This window comes from Mus caroli, chromosome 2 (genome assembly GCF_900094665.2).
Source record: "Mus caroli chromosome 2, CAROLI_EIJ_v1.1, whole genome shotgun sequence".
Taxonomy (NCBI): Eukaryota; Metazoa; Chordata; class Mammalia; order Rodentia; family Muridae; genus Mus; species Mus caroli.
Window position 1 is genome coordinate 165,131,247 of NC_034571.1, and position 18,329 is coordinate 165,149,575.

Consider the following 18,329-nt stretch of genomic DNA (forward strand, 5'->3'; position numbering starts at 1 on the left):
CACACACACACTCACACACACACACACTCACACACGCACTCACACACTCACTCACACACGCACTCACACACTCACTCACACACTCACATCACACACACACACTCACACACACACTCACACACACACACTCACGCACACACACACTCACACACACTCACACACACTCACACGCACATGCACACGCGCACATGCACACACGCACACGCACACGCGCACACACACACACACACACACAGTGGGGTGGCTCTGGGCTGTAGAGCTGACCTAGAGTTTGAGGAAAGGAAGCACAGCAGGGTGCCAGCCCCATGGTGGTCTTGTGGCACAGACAGACCCCTGCTGGTAACCTCTGCAGGGGCAGGGACATGAGGCAAAGCTCACTTCAAAGCTCACATCAGGTGGAATTCACAGCAGAGCAACCGCCCTTGCTCCACAGAGGGCTCTCAGAGGGACATTGGGAACCCTCCTGGCCTGGGTCCTGGGCAAGTCCGGCCCTTGCCTACCTGTTAGCCAAGTCCGAATTTTGAATCATCTGTTTAAAAATAGATCAGGGGTGCCACCTGGTGGCCGGAGTCTCAGCCATGGCCGCTCTGGACCAGACCTCTGTCCAGGTGTGTCAGTGTCCCAGGAGGGCGCAAAAGACACTCATGCACGCTTCCCAGTTAGCACAGGTGATCCGCAGATGACGCTGAAAGCCGAGGGACCCTAAAGAAACCCACGGGCTGGAGTTTCATGCCCAGCACCAGCCTCTCTTCCCACACGCTCCGATTTCCTTCCAGACTTTTCTCCGCACACCCAGATACTTTCTAATGTAAAAAGTGATTCGCAGCCCACAGAGTCAGGAAACTGCTGGGCTCCCACGCACTTCAAGATGGGGTTTCTCCCTCTCTGTCAGCCGAGATTTCTCCTGGTGGGCAGAGAGTGCTTTCGAGATGCCACCAGACAGGGCGTGACTAGCATCCAGGTGAGCTTCCCGGCGTCTTCTCCCCTTGTTCTCCCTCCACTGAGGAAGACTGGATGACCACAGACCTCACCAAGAGGACAGGGAGTGGGACAGGGGACAGATATCACACTACCGGGCTGCTTCTGTCCACAAAGGTGGCATCTCAGGACAGTCACTGTCCTTTGCCTGTCCCAGGGGCTCCCTAACTCGTGGGTCCTGCCTGCTGGAGGTAGGCACGTAGTAGCCAGAACAGAGCAGATCCACCCATGGGGCACCTCAGCCCCAGGGACTGTCAGCAGGCGTCGGCTGTGCTTCCCATGGGCTGTGCTTCTCAGTGGAGGCTCCCTGGCCACCTGTCCTATTCTCCCACTCAGAGGACTTCAGAGCACAGGGGCCACATCCCTGTTGTTGACTGGGAGACTGGAGCAACTTCACAGTCACCTGTCTGCTCTTGTCACTTGTGGACGATGCGAGGTGGGACAGGGGGTGATTATCACATTGGATGGACCTACCCATCGCCTCCCTGAGACTAACTGCAAAGGAGCTGCCGATACGGGGACCACGGCATCTCGACTGCCTACAGCCACTTCTGAGGACCCCTGGGGTTCATTTAAGCTTTCCATTTTCCAGATGGGGAAACTGAGGCCTGGGGAAGGGAACAACAAATTGAGTTGCACGTTTGCTGAGTGTTCAAGGACCTTGTCAGTCACTTCCCACTTGGGAAAGTTCGGGGTGAGGCTCTCTCTGGCCATGTGACTCATGGCTGGACGTGGCTAGGTCTGGTGTGTGACATGTTGTGCTGGAGTAGAAGACGGGCCATTCAGGGTGTCACAGCTCAGAGCACAAACTGACTGGAGGACATCGAGTACTCACCAGGGCCTCCTGAGTCCTGCTGGAGGGACCGTCCCACTCACACCAGGTGTGAGCCGGTAAGGAGGGACGGCAGAGGAGGAAGGAGGCTCCCTGCCAGTCCTAGGTAAAGTTTAGTGATATGGGTGGTGACAGCAGATCATTCGAAGGATGAATATGGCCAGTCACCTGGCTAGACATTTTCTCACCTTGTCCTAAAAACAACCCCCAGAGGGAGGAAGGTGATAGCCCCATTTAACAGATTTGAAGACTGAGGCACAGAGACTAGGAGATAGGAAGGCCTAACCTCTGAAGCTGAGGTGTCCTGATATCTGTCCTCCATGTACCTGGAATATTACTCATGCATATGTTCAGATAGCTTGAAGGATTGTGGGCTGGATGTGTGCCCTGGGACCCCACAGGCAAATCACCACTCTCAGTTAGGGTCCAAACTTCATCTTTGTCCCTCCCCCACATCCCGGAGGTATTTCCACAGTACAAGGGGCTTTCTCCTATCCACAGGAGTCGTGAATCCTTGCTCTTTGCAGGCTGTGTTACCTCTGGCCAGTAGTTCAACATCCCTGTGCTCTTGAAATAGACAGCTCTTCACACATAGGCACGGAGGGTACGCTGGTGCCTGTAGGAGTCGGATGGTGTCAGCAACTGCGGGATAAGCTGTGGGCTCCTGGAGCGAGCGAGCAGGTCTTGGGTGGGTGGGAGCTCTTCACAGACAAAGCGAGTTGCAGGGTTGTCGCTGTTAAGGGGTGTAGGCCCTTGAATGTTGAGCGTTGGCGTTGGCTGGAGAGAGCCTGTGTAAGGAGGAACCTAGCATGAAGTGTGTTTACAGTTTAGGTGTTGTGATGTAAAACTCCAGGAACTTAGCCACGCGGGCGCAGCCCCGGGAGTCCTCCGCCCGGCCCACCCGAGACCCTGAAGTTCCCTGTCCAAGCTGACTGCGTGGGGCTCTGGCCAGACAGTACGTGACCAGCAGAGGGCGCTCGGCCCAAGGCTGTGAATCTGCAAGAGCCAGGACACCAGCGAGGTGGCCACTTCCCTGCCCAGCGCCTGAAGCCATCAAGAGTGGCCAGAGGGTGGCACTGGAAACCGATTGTGTAGCAGGAGAATTAGGGTCCCTCGGTGCCCTTGGTGTGTTCAGGTGGGGGTGGGCAGCTGAGACATCTCAGCTTTGGGGTTGGGGCTGGGATGTAGCAACCCTTCCTACCATACAGCCCAGCCTGTATCTTGTTTCCCCCTGCCCTGTCCCTGCCCTGGCTCTGGAGTGACCGAGTGTCTGCCCTCACTCGCCCTTGAGTGGACTCTGGGAGGAAGACATTGCCCTCACTTTTGTCCCACTTTACCAAAAGACCAGAGGAGGTGTACAGGGTCCCACTCAAGTCCCGTTCTGACTGCACAAGCCTGGGCTCCAGCATCAATCTAACCTCATTCTTTCTTTTTCATGATATTAGCAAGGTTGACAGAGCAACAGACAGACAACCACAGCTCACTCCCTGTCTGGCACTGTTGGTGATCTGGACTAGGGAACTCTGCAAGGTCTGCCCGGTGGCTGAGGGACACTCTGAGAGGAAGGCTGGGGATGTCCTTCCGTGGTGCTGGCTTCCCAGAGGCCACGGCTGTGTTACCTTCGCTGTAGAAACACAGTTTTTTCAGGAGTGTTAACAGTTAAGGGCTCGGAGGCAGAGGATTACCCTCGAAGTTGTTTTAGGAGGGTCAGAGCTGTTAAGGATACTGAGGTGGCTGGTGTGCAAACCTTCTCTCCAGAACCTCAGAGGCTCCCTCCTGACTCCTAGGCCAGCCACACCCTCAGCTGGGGTTTGGGCATTGAAGCTGGAGCTAGGAGTAGCCAGGCCTGTGACTCCTGCCTCTGACACTCCTGTCCAGGCCTGTGACTCCTGCCTCTGACACTCCTGTTCCCTGAACTTTCCTCTAGTGATAGTGTCCCAGGCCAAAGGACTGGGGGACAGCAAGCGGGCCACCAAGACACTCTGGGGAGGAAGGTGACCACGGAAGAGGGTTGGGGGTGAAAATTAGGTTTAGGGGCCATAATCTGAGGTTGAGGCCTGCCCCTGTCCCTTCAGCAACTGTCTAGACTCTGAGCCTCACTTTACCTCCCTGGGCATGGAGGCTGCACTGGGCTGTGGGCCACAAGTGGGTGTCCAGGGAGCCTCGTATCCCAGCCTCTCATGGGAGGAGGATTGTTTTCAGGGAGTGCAAGACACGGGTTCCCTCCCTCCTCTACTGGACATTGGAGCCCTCTACTCTCCTCAAGATGGCTGGTGGTGGGATGGCCAGGGGGAGGGCTCAGGCCTGGGTAGGGGGATGGCCAAGGGGGAGAGGAAAATCTGACCCCACCTCTCAGCAGTTCACTGTTCTTTTTTCTTTGTATTTAAGATAGCTATTTTAATATAGTATATTCTGATGTTTCCCCTCTCTTGTCTGCCCCCTGCAACACACTCACTCCATGCCTCTTTTTTTCTCTCTCTTAAGAAAACAGACAGGCAAATAAAAAAGGCAAACAAACAAAAAAAATGAAACAAAAGTCCATGAGAAACGCACATCACGGACACATACACACACGCACCCATGAATGCACACACACGTGCACATACACACCCATACGTGCACATGACCGCGTGCACAGACAGATGCTTGCACACACGTGTGAGCACACACATTCCAATAAAAACACAAAATTAGAAACCATAATATAGAAGCAAAACTCTAGTAAGGTTTTTTTTTTTTGAGTCCAAATAAAACAACACAAGATAATAATAATAATAAAGATATTTTCCAAAAATACCTACAAATTTGTGCTGGCCATCTATCCCTGGGCATGGGGCCTGCCCTTTGGTGTGGTTTGTATATCTAGTGAGACTCCCTTGGAGAAAGTCATTTTTCCCTTGTGACAGGTTGTCAGTTGGAGATAACTTCTTGGTTATGGATGGCAGATGGTGTCCATTGCCCCTTCTCAGCACTGGAACCCCATCTGGTTTGCACCCGTGCAGGCCCTGTGTGAGATGCCATGGTCTTTGTGAGTTCACGAGTGCACGAGCAGTCCTGTGGTGCCTAGAGACATTGATTCCTTGGTGTCCTCCCTCCCCTGAGGCTCTTATAGTCATTCTGCCTCCTCTTCCCCAGATTCCCCGAGCCCTTGAAGGGAGGGAAATGATGGAGACACTCCATTTAGGACCAAGTCTTCCAGAGTGTTCACTCTCTGCGCTTCCTTCAGAGAGTAAACTCTATTCCCATCTGCTGCAAAAGGAAGTTTCTCTGATGATGGCTGATCTATCAATATAGCAGATTGTCATTAGGAGTCATTTTATCGCCATGTTCCTTTAGCAGAACAATAGTATTTCTTCTTCCCATAGGCCCATGGACTCTCTAGTCCCAGATTTCTCGACCCTGCAAGCAGTGTCAGGCGTGGGTCTCATCTCGTAGAGTGGTCCTTAAATCCACTCAGACAGCGGCTGGTTACTTCCACAACCTCTTTGCCACTATTGTGCCAACGTACCATGTCGGCAGGTCAACACTGTAGATCAATGGTTTTGTACAGGGCTTAGTATTTACGTCCTCCTCTGGTAGTGGGCAGGGTACCTTCCAGTAACCATGAGCACTAGTCAGTAGTACTGAAGGCTTTGGTTAGGCACCCAGCTTGACTTCTCTGTGTTCAGTGAATTACAGCCATAGGACCTTGCCATCATATTGTGGGAGGTGACCAATAGCTTTGGCAATAGCCTGGGTTGTTTGGGGGTTTCCATGGGAGCCCTTTCACCAGCCACTCAATTAAATGTAATCCATACCTTGTTCTGGATTTCACTTAGTGTCAGGAGACATCTAGCTGAGACCTCATCTTCCCTTTGATAGAGTGATTATATTTAGATTTCTTTCATGTGTGTATATATTCTTAAAAGCATCAACTACAGTAGGTTTCTGTGATTCTTCACTTGTCCCTAGTGTTAGCTGTGCCTCCCCATACTCCTTCCTCTGATCTTCCCTCCCATTCCCTGTAACCCTCCCCCCTTTCTCCCCCCTCCCTCCCCCCTCTCTCTCTCTCTCTCTCTCTCTCTCTCTCTCTCTCTCTCTCTCTCTCTCTGTTCTATCTCCTCTTCCTTGGGGAAATAGAATCTCCCCCTAGTTCCCTACCCTACACCTATCTCTTTCCTAATTCCTTACCAATGCCTAGTACTAATCTTTGTGGTTCATCACATAAACAGCACAATTATCGAGTTACCTAAAAGCTGACATCCACATATAAAAGATTACATACCAGAGTTGCATTTTGAGGTCTGGGTTACCTCATTCAAGACAATTCTTTTTTTCTAGATCCATCCATTTACCTGTAAATTTCATGGTTTTATTAAAAAGCTGAATAGTTTTCCATTGTGTAAATGTACCACATTTTCATGATCCAGTCATCTATTGATGGGTGTCTGAACTGTTTCTGATTTCTGGCTATCTATGAATAGAGCAGGAGTTAACACAGATGGACAAGCGTCTCTGTGTGAAGAGCCCTCTGGGTATATGCCCAAGGAGAGGCATAGCTGGATCTCGAGGTAGATCTGTTCCCAGCTTCTTGAGGAAGCCCCCACCCATGGCCTTTCACAGTGGCTGTAAAAGTTTGTGCTCACACCACTGATGGAGGCGTGTTCCCCTAACTCCACATCCTCATCCCTGTGAGCTGTCATCTGTTTTACTGACCTTGGCCACTCTGACTGGTGTAAGATTAAATTTTGAAGTAGGTTTTGATTTGGATTTCCCTGATGGCAAAGATGTTGAACATTAAACAAAAATTTTTGTCAGCTATTCGTGTTTAATCTTCTGAGAAGTTTAGACCTGTACGCCGCCATTTTATTAAAAACTGGGTGATTTGTTTTCTTTATGTCCAGTTTTTTGAGTTCTTTATGTATTTTGGATAGTATCAGACATATAGGTGGTAAAAAATCATTTCCCATTTTGTAGACTGTCACTTTGTCCAAATGCTGGTGTCCTTTGCCACCAGGAGCATTGTCCCGAGGTCCATTTATTAAATACCGACCTCAGCGCCTGTGCTAACGGTGCTCTGTTCAGAAAGTCTCCTCCTGTGCCGATGAGTTCAAGGCCACTCCCTACTTTCCCTTTTATCAGACTCTGTATCTGGTTTTGTGTTGAGGTTTTGATCTATTTGGAGTTGAGTTTTGTGGGGAGTCCTAAGTATGGCTCTATTTGCATTCTTCTACATGTGGACAATCCGGCTCTATTTGCATTCTTCTACATGTGGACAATCTGTTTGGCCAGCACCATTTGTTGAAGATGATGTCTTTTTTTCCAGTGTGTATGTCTGACTTTTTTAAAAATCAAAGATCAGGTGTCTACAGGTGTGTGGATTTATGTCTGGGTCTTCAACTCCATTTCATTGATCAATGTGTGTTTTGTTAATAAGATGTGGTTTTTATTACCATAGCTCTGTAGTACAACTTGAAATCAGGAATGGTGGAGGAGACCTCCATCCATCTTTTTATCATTCAGGATTGTTTTAGATATCTTACCCCCCCCCCATATGAAACTAAGAACTGTCCCTTCAGGTCCTCTGAAGAACTGTGTTGGAATTTTGATGGGGATTGCATCAGATCCGCAGATTGCTTTTGGTAAGATGTCCAGTTTTACTATGTTAATCCTACAGATCCAAGAGCTTGAGAGATCTTGCCAACTTCTGATGTCTTATTCAATTTCCTTTTTCAAAGACTTGAATTTTCCATCATACAAGTCTATCTCTTGCTTGATATTTTCTAGTGTCTGAAGCTATTGTGAAAGGTGTTGCTTCCCTGATTTCTTTGTCCTTTGTATATAGGAGGGCCACTAATTTTTGTGAGTTGGTTTTGTACCAGCTCCTTGGCTCGAAGTGTTTATAAGCTGTAGGAGTTCCTTAGTAAGATTTTTAGGGTCACTTATGTATACTGTCATGTCAGCTGCAAATAGCAGTGTGTTGACTTCTTCCTGACCAATCGGCAGCTCCTCGACCTGCTTTAGTTGTCTTACTGCTCTAGCTAAAACTTCAAGTACTATATTGACTAGATATGGAGAGTGTGGACAGCCTTGTCTTCTTTCTGATTTTAGTGGAATTGCGTTGAGTTTCTTCCCGTTTAAGTTGAGGTGTCTATGGGCTTGCTGTAAGTCGCCTTTACTGTGTTTAGGTTCTTTGGATCCCTGATCTCTACAAGACTTTAAGATGTCTTATATAAGGGCTGCTGTACTTTGTCAAAGGTCCTTTGTGCATCTAGTGAGAAGATCCTGTGTGTGTGTATGTGTGTGTGTGTGTGTGTGTGTTTTCTCTCAGTGTATTTATATGGTCTATTACTGAGGCAATCTTTGCAGGTGTCGTACAGGAAAGCAAAAAAAACCACAAAGAGATAAGAAAACTCAGTGGAGATGGACTTTAGAGTCTGACAACAGTTTGTTTATTCTCAATGTATTTAAACTCAGTAAAATTTGGGGGAAAAGTATTTGTGGTGTAACACAATCACAGCTGCACAAAGATACTTAATTACATTGACCTCAACTCAGGATGTATTCCATCTCTTCCAGAAAGGTTCTAGAGATAGGCTACCTGTACTACCTTAAGGGCCTAAGGGTCTAGCCTGGTCTCTGCCACGTGGATAGTGCAGAGGTCATTTGAGGCATAAATTTTACCTCTTGTAGGCACAAATTTTTTGCAATCTACTTTTAGTAGGGATTCAACCTCTCCTCTAGCCCCTCAGCAGAGGTCGTGGAAGATAAAAGTTATTAGGATATGGGGAGAAGTGGACCTGTTCAGCAATCGTTCTTTGGGAGTGAGCTTGATTTTCTTTCTCAGCAGTTCAGTCCTGTAGCAAACACCAAATACGACTCAGCACCGGTAGAGGAGTCCTGTAGCAGGCAGACACCACACATGATTCTAGGTAGGCAGATACCACACACGAACCAGCAGCTACAGTCCAGTCCTTTCTGCAGGTGGACACCAGGCATGAACCAGCAGCTGTAGTTCAATCCAGAAGAAACCCACAAGGCTTGCCAACAGCCTGAGATGATGCAGAGGAAGCAACAAGCGTCCATGGGAATCTCATGAGCAGTTCTTGGGAGAAGTTCTCTCAATGGCAGTGTTACCATTAAGTTGAGCTCAACCATGCTATGTAAGGCGAACCAATACATGTGTGCTGAAGTAAAGAGATGTGGAACAAACCAAGCCAATACTCAGTGCTTGTCTCCCATGTCTGTGGGGTCACATTTATACTCCTTCATCATGGGTCCTTTCTTGTGTTTGCTATATCAAAACATCCTTTCACCTGTGTCTGCTTCAGCAAAACACCCTTTCACCTGTGCCCCCTCCCCCACTAAGCACCATTTGACAATAACTAGAAATTTCCATTTCAACCTCTAGTCCTCGTTGTGGGAGCTTGGGGGAACCTGTGACAATAAGAAACATTTAGACTACTAGGTATTTTCAGTCCTAGTTGTAGTAGTGTGATATGTGCAATTTCGAGCTTTCTGGATGGAAGAATAGGTTTTTCATCTTTCCCATTGGAAGGATAATCCTGTTTCCCTGGAGATCTGTAGGCAAAAGGACCTCCATGCCATGTTCCCAACAGATTACACTAACTTACTTTCATATGTTAAACTATCCCTGCACTTCTGGGATGAAGTCTACTTGATCATGGTGGGTGATCTTTGTGATGTGTTCTTGGATTCGGTTTGGAAGTATTTTATTGAGTATTTTTGCATCAATGTTCATAATGGAAGTTGGTATGCAATTCTCTTTCTTTGTTGACTTTTTATGTAGTTTTGGTATCAGGGTAACTGTGGCCTCATAAAATGAATTGAGCAGTTCCTGTTTTGTGGTATAATTTGAGAAGTATTGATGGTTCCTCTTCCTTGAAAGTCTGGTAGAATTCTGCACTAAAATCATCTTGCCCTGGCCCTTTTTGTGGTTGGGGGTCTTTAAAACAACTGCTTTTGGTAGTAGGGGTTTGGGTCTCTTTAAATTGTTTATCTGGCCTGAATTTAGTTTTGATAAGTGGTACCTATGGAGAAATTTATTTGTTTCTCTTAGATTTTCCAATTTGGTGGACTGTAGATTTTTTTTTTAAAGTACATTGTAGTCTCCCTTCCCCCAGCCTGGAACCTGCTTGCTCAGGGGTGGAGTTTCCTGCTCATTCGTTCTGCCACGCCCACTGCTGGACCGTGCTGCTTTGCTGCTTGGAGCCACACACGTGTTCGTTCACCCTGCTACTGGACCCCGAGTTATTTGGCGGGAAATCGGGTTCCCTCCCCCTTCCTTTATAACTGGATGTCAGTACTAGTAAAATTGGGCTTTGAACAGGATGAACTTGACTTGGCCTTGTTTCTTCTTCCTCCCTGTCTAGCTTCCTCTCTTTTCAGCTCCGAGATGCCATCTCAGTGGAACTGTTCACGTTGCGGGCTGCTGGCCGGCCCCCAACAGTACATCCTTACGGTTCTCTGGATTCCCTTGGTGTCTGTTGTTTTGTTCCCCTTTTAGTTTGTTTTCTTAATTTGAATATGCTCTCTCTGCCCTTAGTTAATTTGGAGAAGGGTTTGTCTGTCTTACTGATTCTCTCAAAGAACCAGCTCATTGCTTATGGATACTTTGTATCGTTCTCTTTGTTTTTATTGGATCAATTATTTCTTGCCTTTTACTTTTGGATGATAGCTCTTTTTGTTGTAGGTCTTTCAGGTGTGCTGCTACTTACTAACATTAGATCACCCTCCCTTCTTTGATGTAGGCACTTAGTGCTACGAACTTTTCTCTTAGCACTGCTTTCACTGTGTTCCTTAAGTTTGGGTATGCTGCCTTCATTTCTATTGACTTGTAAGAAGTCTTTCATTTCTTTACGTCTATCTTGAATTATATTATTATTATTATTATTATCCATTAAAGAGTTGTTCAATTCCCATGAGCTTGCTAAGTTTTCTATTGTTTCTGTTGTTGTTGATACTCCGCTTCAATCTGTGGTGGTCTGAGAGGACGCAGGAGGTTGCGTCAATATTCTTGCATCTGTTGAGGCTTGCTTTGTGTCTGAGTGTGTGAGTTTTGAAGAAAGTTCTATGAGGTACACAGAAGAACGTACATTCTTTTGTGTTTGGGTGAAATGTTCTATAGATATCTGTCAGCACCATTTGGTTTATCACATCATCTAGCTCCAACAGCATCTCTCTGTTTAGTTTTTGTTTTGTTTTTTGTTTTGTTTTGTTTTGTTTTTTTCAAGACAGGGTTTCTCTGTATAGCCCTGGCTGTCCTGGAACTCACGCTGTAGACCAGGGTGGCCTCGAACTCAGAAATCCGCCTGCCTCTGCCTCCTGAGTGTTGGGATTAAAGGCATGCACCACCACACCCACTTCTGTTTAGTTTTTGTCTAGATGATTTGTTGGTGAGAATGGGCCTTCTGAAACCTCCCGCTTTAAGTGTGTGAGGGTTGGCATGTGATTTAAACTGTAATAATGTTTCTTTTATATACTTGGGTTCCTTGTGTTTGGGGCATAGAAGTTAAGAATTAAAATGTCCTTTTGGTAGATTTTTCCTTTGGTGAGTATGTTGTAGTAGGTTTGTCACTGTGGGCGTGGGCTTTAAGAACCTCATCCTAGCTGCCTGGAAGTCAGTATTCTGCTAGCAGCCTTCAAATGAAGATGCAGAACTCTCAGCTCCTCCTGCACCATGCCTGCCTGGATGCTGCCATATTCCTGCCTTGATGATAATGGACTAAACCTTTGAACCTGTAAGTTAGTCCCAATTAAATGTTGTTCTTAGGAGAATTGCCTTGGTCATGGTGTCTGTTCACAGCAGTAAAACCCTAACCAACACATGTGTCCACTTCATCTCCATTCCCCAGAGACTCACTTTGGGTTCAGACCCAGGGTCCCCCAGTCCTTTCATACCTGTCTCTCCAAATAATGCATTGTCTGACTGGCAGGAGCCCCTCATTCTACCACATCCCCAACTCCCTGGGAACGCTGCCTCTACCTGTGAACAGGATCCCTTAGCTCTTCCTGGGACCCCTCTCGGCCTTTTCTCCCAGCCCACCTTTATTCCTCTCTGCCACCCACCAGCATCCCTATCAGGCAACCCACAACTATCACACTTTCCTAAGATCCAGAGAACATAACTGAAACCAAGGAACAGAACATCCATCCAACAAAGACAAGACCAGACATCAACACCTAAAATGACCTCAATTGTCCCAAGCCCAGATGCTAGCATAAAAACACCATAACAGCCAGGACAATATGTCTCCAGTAGAGCCCAGCAACCTTACTCCAGTGGGCTCTGAGAAATGCAATACAGCTGAAGCACAGGAGAAAGATGTCAAAATAGCTATTATGAAATGATCGAGGACCTTAAAGAGGATAAGGATAAATCCCTTAATGAAGTCTGCAAAAACACAATAAATGGGGGAATGAAATTATGACGACAATTCAACACATAAAAATAAAAGTGGAATCATGGGGAAAAAAAACCAAGGTAAAACTGGGAATGAAAAACTTAGAAAGTCAAACAAAAACTTCTGAGGTAAGCCTCACCAATTAAGTACAAGATGGGAAGAAAGGATCTCAGGTGTTGAAGACAGGTAGAATGAACGAATATCTTGGTCAAAGAAAATGTTCAACCAACCAACCAACCAACCAATCAACAATAACAACAACAAAAAAAAAAAAAAAAACAAAAAAACCAACCAACCATCCAACCAACCAAAACCACCCCCCAAACCAATTCAGAAACAAAACAAAGCAACAACAACAACAAACCCATCCAGGAACTGAGATACTATGAAAAGACCAAATCTATGAATAGAAGAATGAAAAGAAACTCATGTAAAGACATGGAAAATATTTTCAACAAAATCATAGAAGAACATTTCTTTAACCTAAAGAAAGAGACACATATCAAGGTACAAAAGCACACAGAACACCACATAGAATGAACCAGAAGAAAAATTCCCCATGGCACGTAATAAAACACTGACCATATAGAACAAAGAATATTAAAGCAGAAATGGAAAAAGACCAAATAGCATATAAAGACAGATTCATTAGCATAACACCAAGTTTATCATTGGAAACCCTAAAAGCCAGAAAAGTCTGGATAGATATTCTACAAATTCTAAGAGATCACAGAAGCCAGCCCAGCCTACTATACCCAACAAAACTATCAACCACAATAGACAGAGAAAGACAAATATTACATGATGAAACCAAATTTAAGCGGTATCTGTTTACCAATCCAGCTGTACAGAAAGCACTAGAAGAAAAACTTCAATATGAACAGGTTAACCACACTCAAGAAAACACAAAGAATAACCCCAGACCAGTAAATCAGGGTGGGACACACACCATAAACAACAAATTAACAGGCATCAATAGACACCATCATTGCTAACTCTCAATATTAACCATCTCAACTCTCTAATAAAAAGACACAAATGATCAGATGGGATCAGGAAACAGAATCCATCTTTCTGCTGTATCTAAGAAACATGCCTTTACAGAAATAATAGATATTACCTCAGGATAAAAGGGTGGATGAAGATATTCCAAGCAAATGTATCCAAGAAGCAAGCAGGTGTACCTATTTTATTCTCTGACAAAATAGATTACAAACCAGAACCAATCAGAAGAGACAGGGGAGGCACCACATGCTCAGCAAAGGGGAAGCCCACAGAGAAGATTTCACAATTCCAACATTTATGTGATGAATACACAGGCAGAAAAGTTTATGAAAGAAACACTGCTACAGCTAAAATCACATATTGAGCCTCACACAGTGATAGTGACTTTATAACCACTCTCATAAATAACTCTCCATGGCAAATAGACAGGTCAACCAGATAAAAGCTTAGCAGAGAATGTTGAAGCTAAAGGATGTTGTAAACCAAATAGACCTAGCAGATACTTATAAAACATTTCACCCAAACAAAAATGAATATACCTTCTTCTCAGCAGTTCATGGACCTTTCTCCAAAACTAGCCATGTACTTGGACACAAGGCAAGTTTCAACAGATACAAGAAGGTTGAAATAACACCTGGCATCCTATCTAACCTTTATGGGTCAAAGCTGGATATTAACAGCAATAGAAAAAATGTACAAATTCATGGGAATTGAAAACTTGCTATTAAATAAAAAATGAGTCAAGATAAAAATTAAGAAGGAAAATAAAAGAACATTTTTGAGTGAAATGAAAATGAAACAGAACATACCAAAACTTTTGGGGCACAACAGAGGCCATTCATAGCACCAAGGAGACACTATATGCTACAGGTAAGATAGCAACACATGTGAAAGGTCAAGAAAAAAAAAAGCAGATGGTACCCAAAAGGAGTGGATGGCAAGAAATACACAAGAAATAATCAACCACAGGGTTGATGTCAATAAAATAGAAACAATATCAAAAAGACAAGCAATGAAACTGAGTTTTCTGTTTGAGAAAATCAGTAAGATCAATAAACTTAAACAATCTGACTAAAAAGTAGAAAACAAATCTAAATTTAAAAATTAGAGATGAAAAGGGAGACATAACACTGAGGAAATCCTAAGAGTCATAGCACATACTTTTCAAACTTGTCTTCCACCAAACTGGAAAACCTAAAATAAATGGATATATTTTTTTGATATACATAACATATCAAAGTTAAGCCCTTAAACAGACCAATAACTGAAGTGAAATAGAAACAGTAATTAAAAGTGTACCCCCCCAAAAAGCCCAGAGCCAGATGGATTTCAGCACAGAATTCAAAAAGAATTATTGCCAATACTCTTCAAATTATTTTGCAAACTATAAACAGATTTGAAAAAATCCAACACCCGTTTCTGATAAAAATTACTGGAGAGTTTAGAGATATAAGAGACATACCTCAATATAATAAAGGTGATTTACAGCAAGCTTATAGCCAACACCACGTTAAATGGAGAGAAACTCAAAGCAATTCCACTAAAATCAGAAACAAGTTAAGGTTGTCCACTCTCCAATATATATTCAATATAGTACTTGAATTCTTAGCTATAGCAGTTAGACAACTGAAGGATATCAGGAAAGGGAGAAGTCAAAGTATCTCTATTTGCAGATGAAATGATTTTATACATAAATGACCCTAAGAACCCCACTAGGAAACTTCTACAGCTGAAAAACACTCTCAGCAAAATAATAGAATACAAAATCAAAACACCGAAATGAGTAGCTTTCCTCTATGACAAATGGACAAAAAAAAAAAAAAAAGGAAAAATATCTTAGGATAATTCTAACCAAAGATATTAAAGACTTGTATAATAAAAACTTCAAGACATTGAAGAAGACATCAGAAGATGAAAAGATCTCCCATGCTCATGGATCAGTAAGATTAAACATTGACAAATGAGCATCCTACAGATTCAATGTAATCCTTATCAAAATCCTAAGTTCTTCTCAGAACTGGAAAGGACAATACTCAGCTTTCATATGGAAACACAGAAAATCCAGCTAAAGTAATCCTGAATAACCAAAGAATTGATAGAGGTATCATCATCTCTGACCTCAAATTATACTACAGAGCTAAAATAATAAAAACTACATGGTACTGGCATAAAAACAGACACATTGGTCAACAGAACTGAATTGAAGACCCAGACATAAGTCCACACACCTATGAACATTGGACTTTTTACAAAGAAGTGAAAAAATGCATACTGGAAAAAAGGACAGCAGGTTAAACAAAGAGTGTGGGTCAAGGTGGACGGCTGCATGTAGAAGAACACAAATAGATTCCTATTCATTGCCATGCATAAAACTCAACTCCAAATGGATCAAAGACCTCAACACAAAACCAGATACACTGAACCTGGTAGAAAAGAAAGTGGAGAATCGCCTTGAACACATTGGTACAGGAGACTTTCTGGACAGAACACTGATATATCAGGCACTAAGATCAACAAATAATTAATGGGACCTCATGTGGTACATTTACACAATGGAGTATTACACAGCTGTTAAAAAAAATGACATCATGAAATTTGCAGCCAACTGGATGGAACTAGAAAAAATATCATCCTGTGTGAGGTATTTGCTGTATGCGGATATTAACCATTAAATAATTAAGCAAGTGTGGTGGTTTGAATGGAAATGGCCTCCACAGGCACACAGGGGGTGGCACTATTAGGTGGTATGTTCTTGTTGGAGTAGGTGTGCTCTTGTTGGAGGAAGTACGACACTGGGGTGGGCTTTATGGTTTCGGAAGCTCAAGCCAGTCCTAGTGGCTCACTCTCTTTTCCTGCTGCCTGATCCAGATGAAGAACTCTCAGCTACTTCTCCAGCACCATGTCTGCCATGCTTTCTGCCATGACAATAATGGACTAAACCTTTGAACTGTAAGCCAGTCCCCAATTAGACATTTTCCTTTGTAAGAGCTGTGTGGTCATAATGTCTCTTCACAGCAAGAGAATTCTCAAGACACTAATCTCCAATTCATAGACTCAGAGAGGTTATGTGTAGATGAAGGGACTATGAGAGACACACGGATCTCCCTGGGAGGGGGAGGTAGAATAGATTTTATGGGTGGGCTGGGGGCAGGAAGTGGAGGATCAGGTGGGGAGAGGGAAGGGATGTAGGGAGAGGGAGGGAATGTGGGGGGAGACAGCTAGAGTTGAGGGGTGTTTGAGGGGTGGTATGAAAACCCGGTGCAGTGGAAAGTTTCTGACATATATGAGGGTACCCTTTTTTGGTTTTGCTTCTGGTTGTTTGTTTGTTTGTTTGAGACAGGGTTTCTCTGTATAGCCCTGGCTGTCTTGGCACTCACTCTGTAGACAAGGCTGGACTTGAACTCAGAAATCTACCTGCCTCTGCCTCCCAAGTGCTGGGATTAAAGGTATGTGCCGTCACTGCCCAGCAAATCTCTCCTTTTTTTTTTTTTAAAGGCTTATTTATTTTATATGAGTACACCGTAGCTCTCATCAGACACACCAGAAGAGGGCATAGAATCCCATTACAGATGGTTGTGAGCCACCATGTGGTTGCTGAGAACTGAACTCTGGACCACTGGAAGAGCTGTCAGTGCTCTTAACCGCTAAGTAATTAAGTCTTCAAATAATAAAGGGGAGAGGGAATCCCAAATGGCCATCTCTTGTCAATAAATGAAGCTTCCAGTACCAGCACTGGGTTATATCCAATTGAGTTGGTAGCCAATAAACCGCCCAACCCAGCCTGTTGCCAAGAGAGTAGGTTGCTCTCCACAAACTGACAGCAAGACCCCACTGCAGAAGATAACACCCACATAACTCATTGCACATGGAGATGTCAAGCTCGTGTCTGTATACAATTTTTACCCCCATATTCTAGTGTCTTTGGTATGGTAAGGTACTCTGCAGGCTACCAAAAGAGAGCCATAAACACGAACCCAACCACAGAACCTTTGATCTACAATCTAACCTGCAAATTATGTCAGGGCAGTGGTGGCACAAAGCTTGTGGGAGTGACCAATGTCCGACTTGACTTAAGGATCACTCCACACTGCTTGGGTGACCAAGAATTAGAGCTCAGATAGCTCAAAGAACTAGGGTAAAACCAAATCCTAGTGATCTAAGAAAAGGTATTAATAAAATGACGCCTGATGACACTCTGCCATATTCACTGATCAGTGTCTTATCCGGCCATCACCAGAGAAGCTTCCTCCTACAGCAATGGGGACAAACACAGAGAGCCACAGCCAGGGGACTTGGCTCTGCACCAGAGCCTCTGCATACATATAATGGCTTTCAGGTGAGTGTTTTTATGGGACTCGTGTGTGTGTGTGTGTGTGTGTGTGTGTGTGTGTGTGTGTGTATGTAAAGGAGTGATTTTTGTGCCTTCTCTTGGAGCCATTTCTCTTTTGTTTGCTTTGTCCAGATTTGATATGATGGGTTTGTTTCATCATATATATATTTTTTTAAATAAAAAAATAAACACATTGTACTGGCTGGTTTGGTGTGTCAACTTGACACAGCTGGAATTATCACAGAAAAAGGAGCTTCCATTGAGGAAATGTCTCCATGAGATCCAGCTATAAGGCATTTTCTCAATTAGTGATCAAGGGTGGTAGAGCCCAACCCATTGTGGGTGGTGCCATCCCTGGGCTGGTAGTCCTGGGTTCTATAAGAAAGCAAGCTGAGTAAGCCAGTAAGCAGCATCCCTCCATGGCCTCTGCATCAGCTCCTGCCTCCAAGTTCCTTCCCTGTGTGAACTCCTGTCCTGACCTTCTTTGGTGATGAACAGCCATGTGGAAGTGTAAGCTGAATAAACTCTTTCCTCCCCAACTTGCTTCTTGGTCATGATGTTTTGTGCAGAAATACAAACCCTGAGTAAGACACACACACACACACACACACACACACACACACACACACACACACCACACACGTGTTAAATTATCGAATTCCATTTCCCTGCTTGAAAAATGGAGAAAACTTCTCTCTTAGTTTGCTTTCTGTTGCTGTGATGAAACAACCTACGGATTTCCTCCTTAGGAAAGGTCACAGGGAACTATCCATCATCTAGA

General features: G+C 44.6%; 1 protein-coding gene across 1 annotated transcript in view; it reads right to left on the reverse strand.

Moving 5' to 3' along the window:
* Positions 1-2,378: 2,378 nt before the first annotated feature.
* Zbp1 (Z-DNA binding protein 1) overlaps positions 2,379-18,329 on the reverse strand; it is a 39,941-nt gene continuing 23,990 nt past the window's right edge. The window contains exon 8 of the mRNA XM_021151648.1: positions 2,379-2,598. The gene's annotated coding sequence lies outside the window, so the exon portion shown is untranslated. The remainder of the gene's footprint in view (positions 2,599-18,329) is intronic.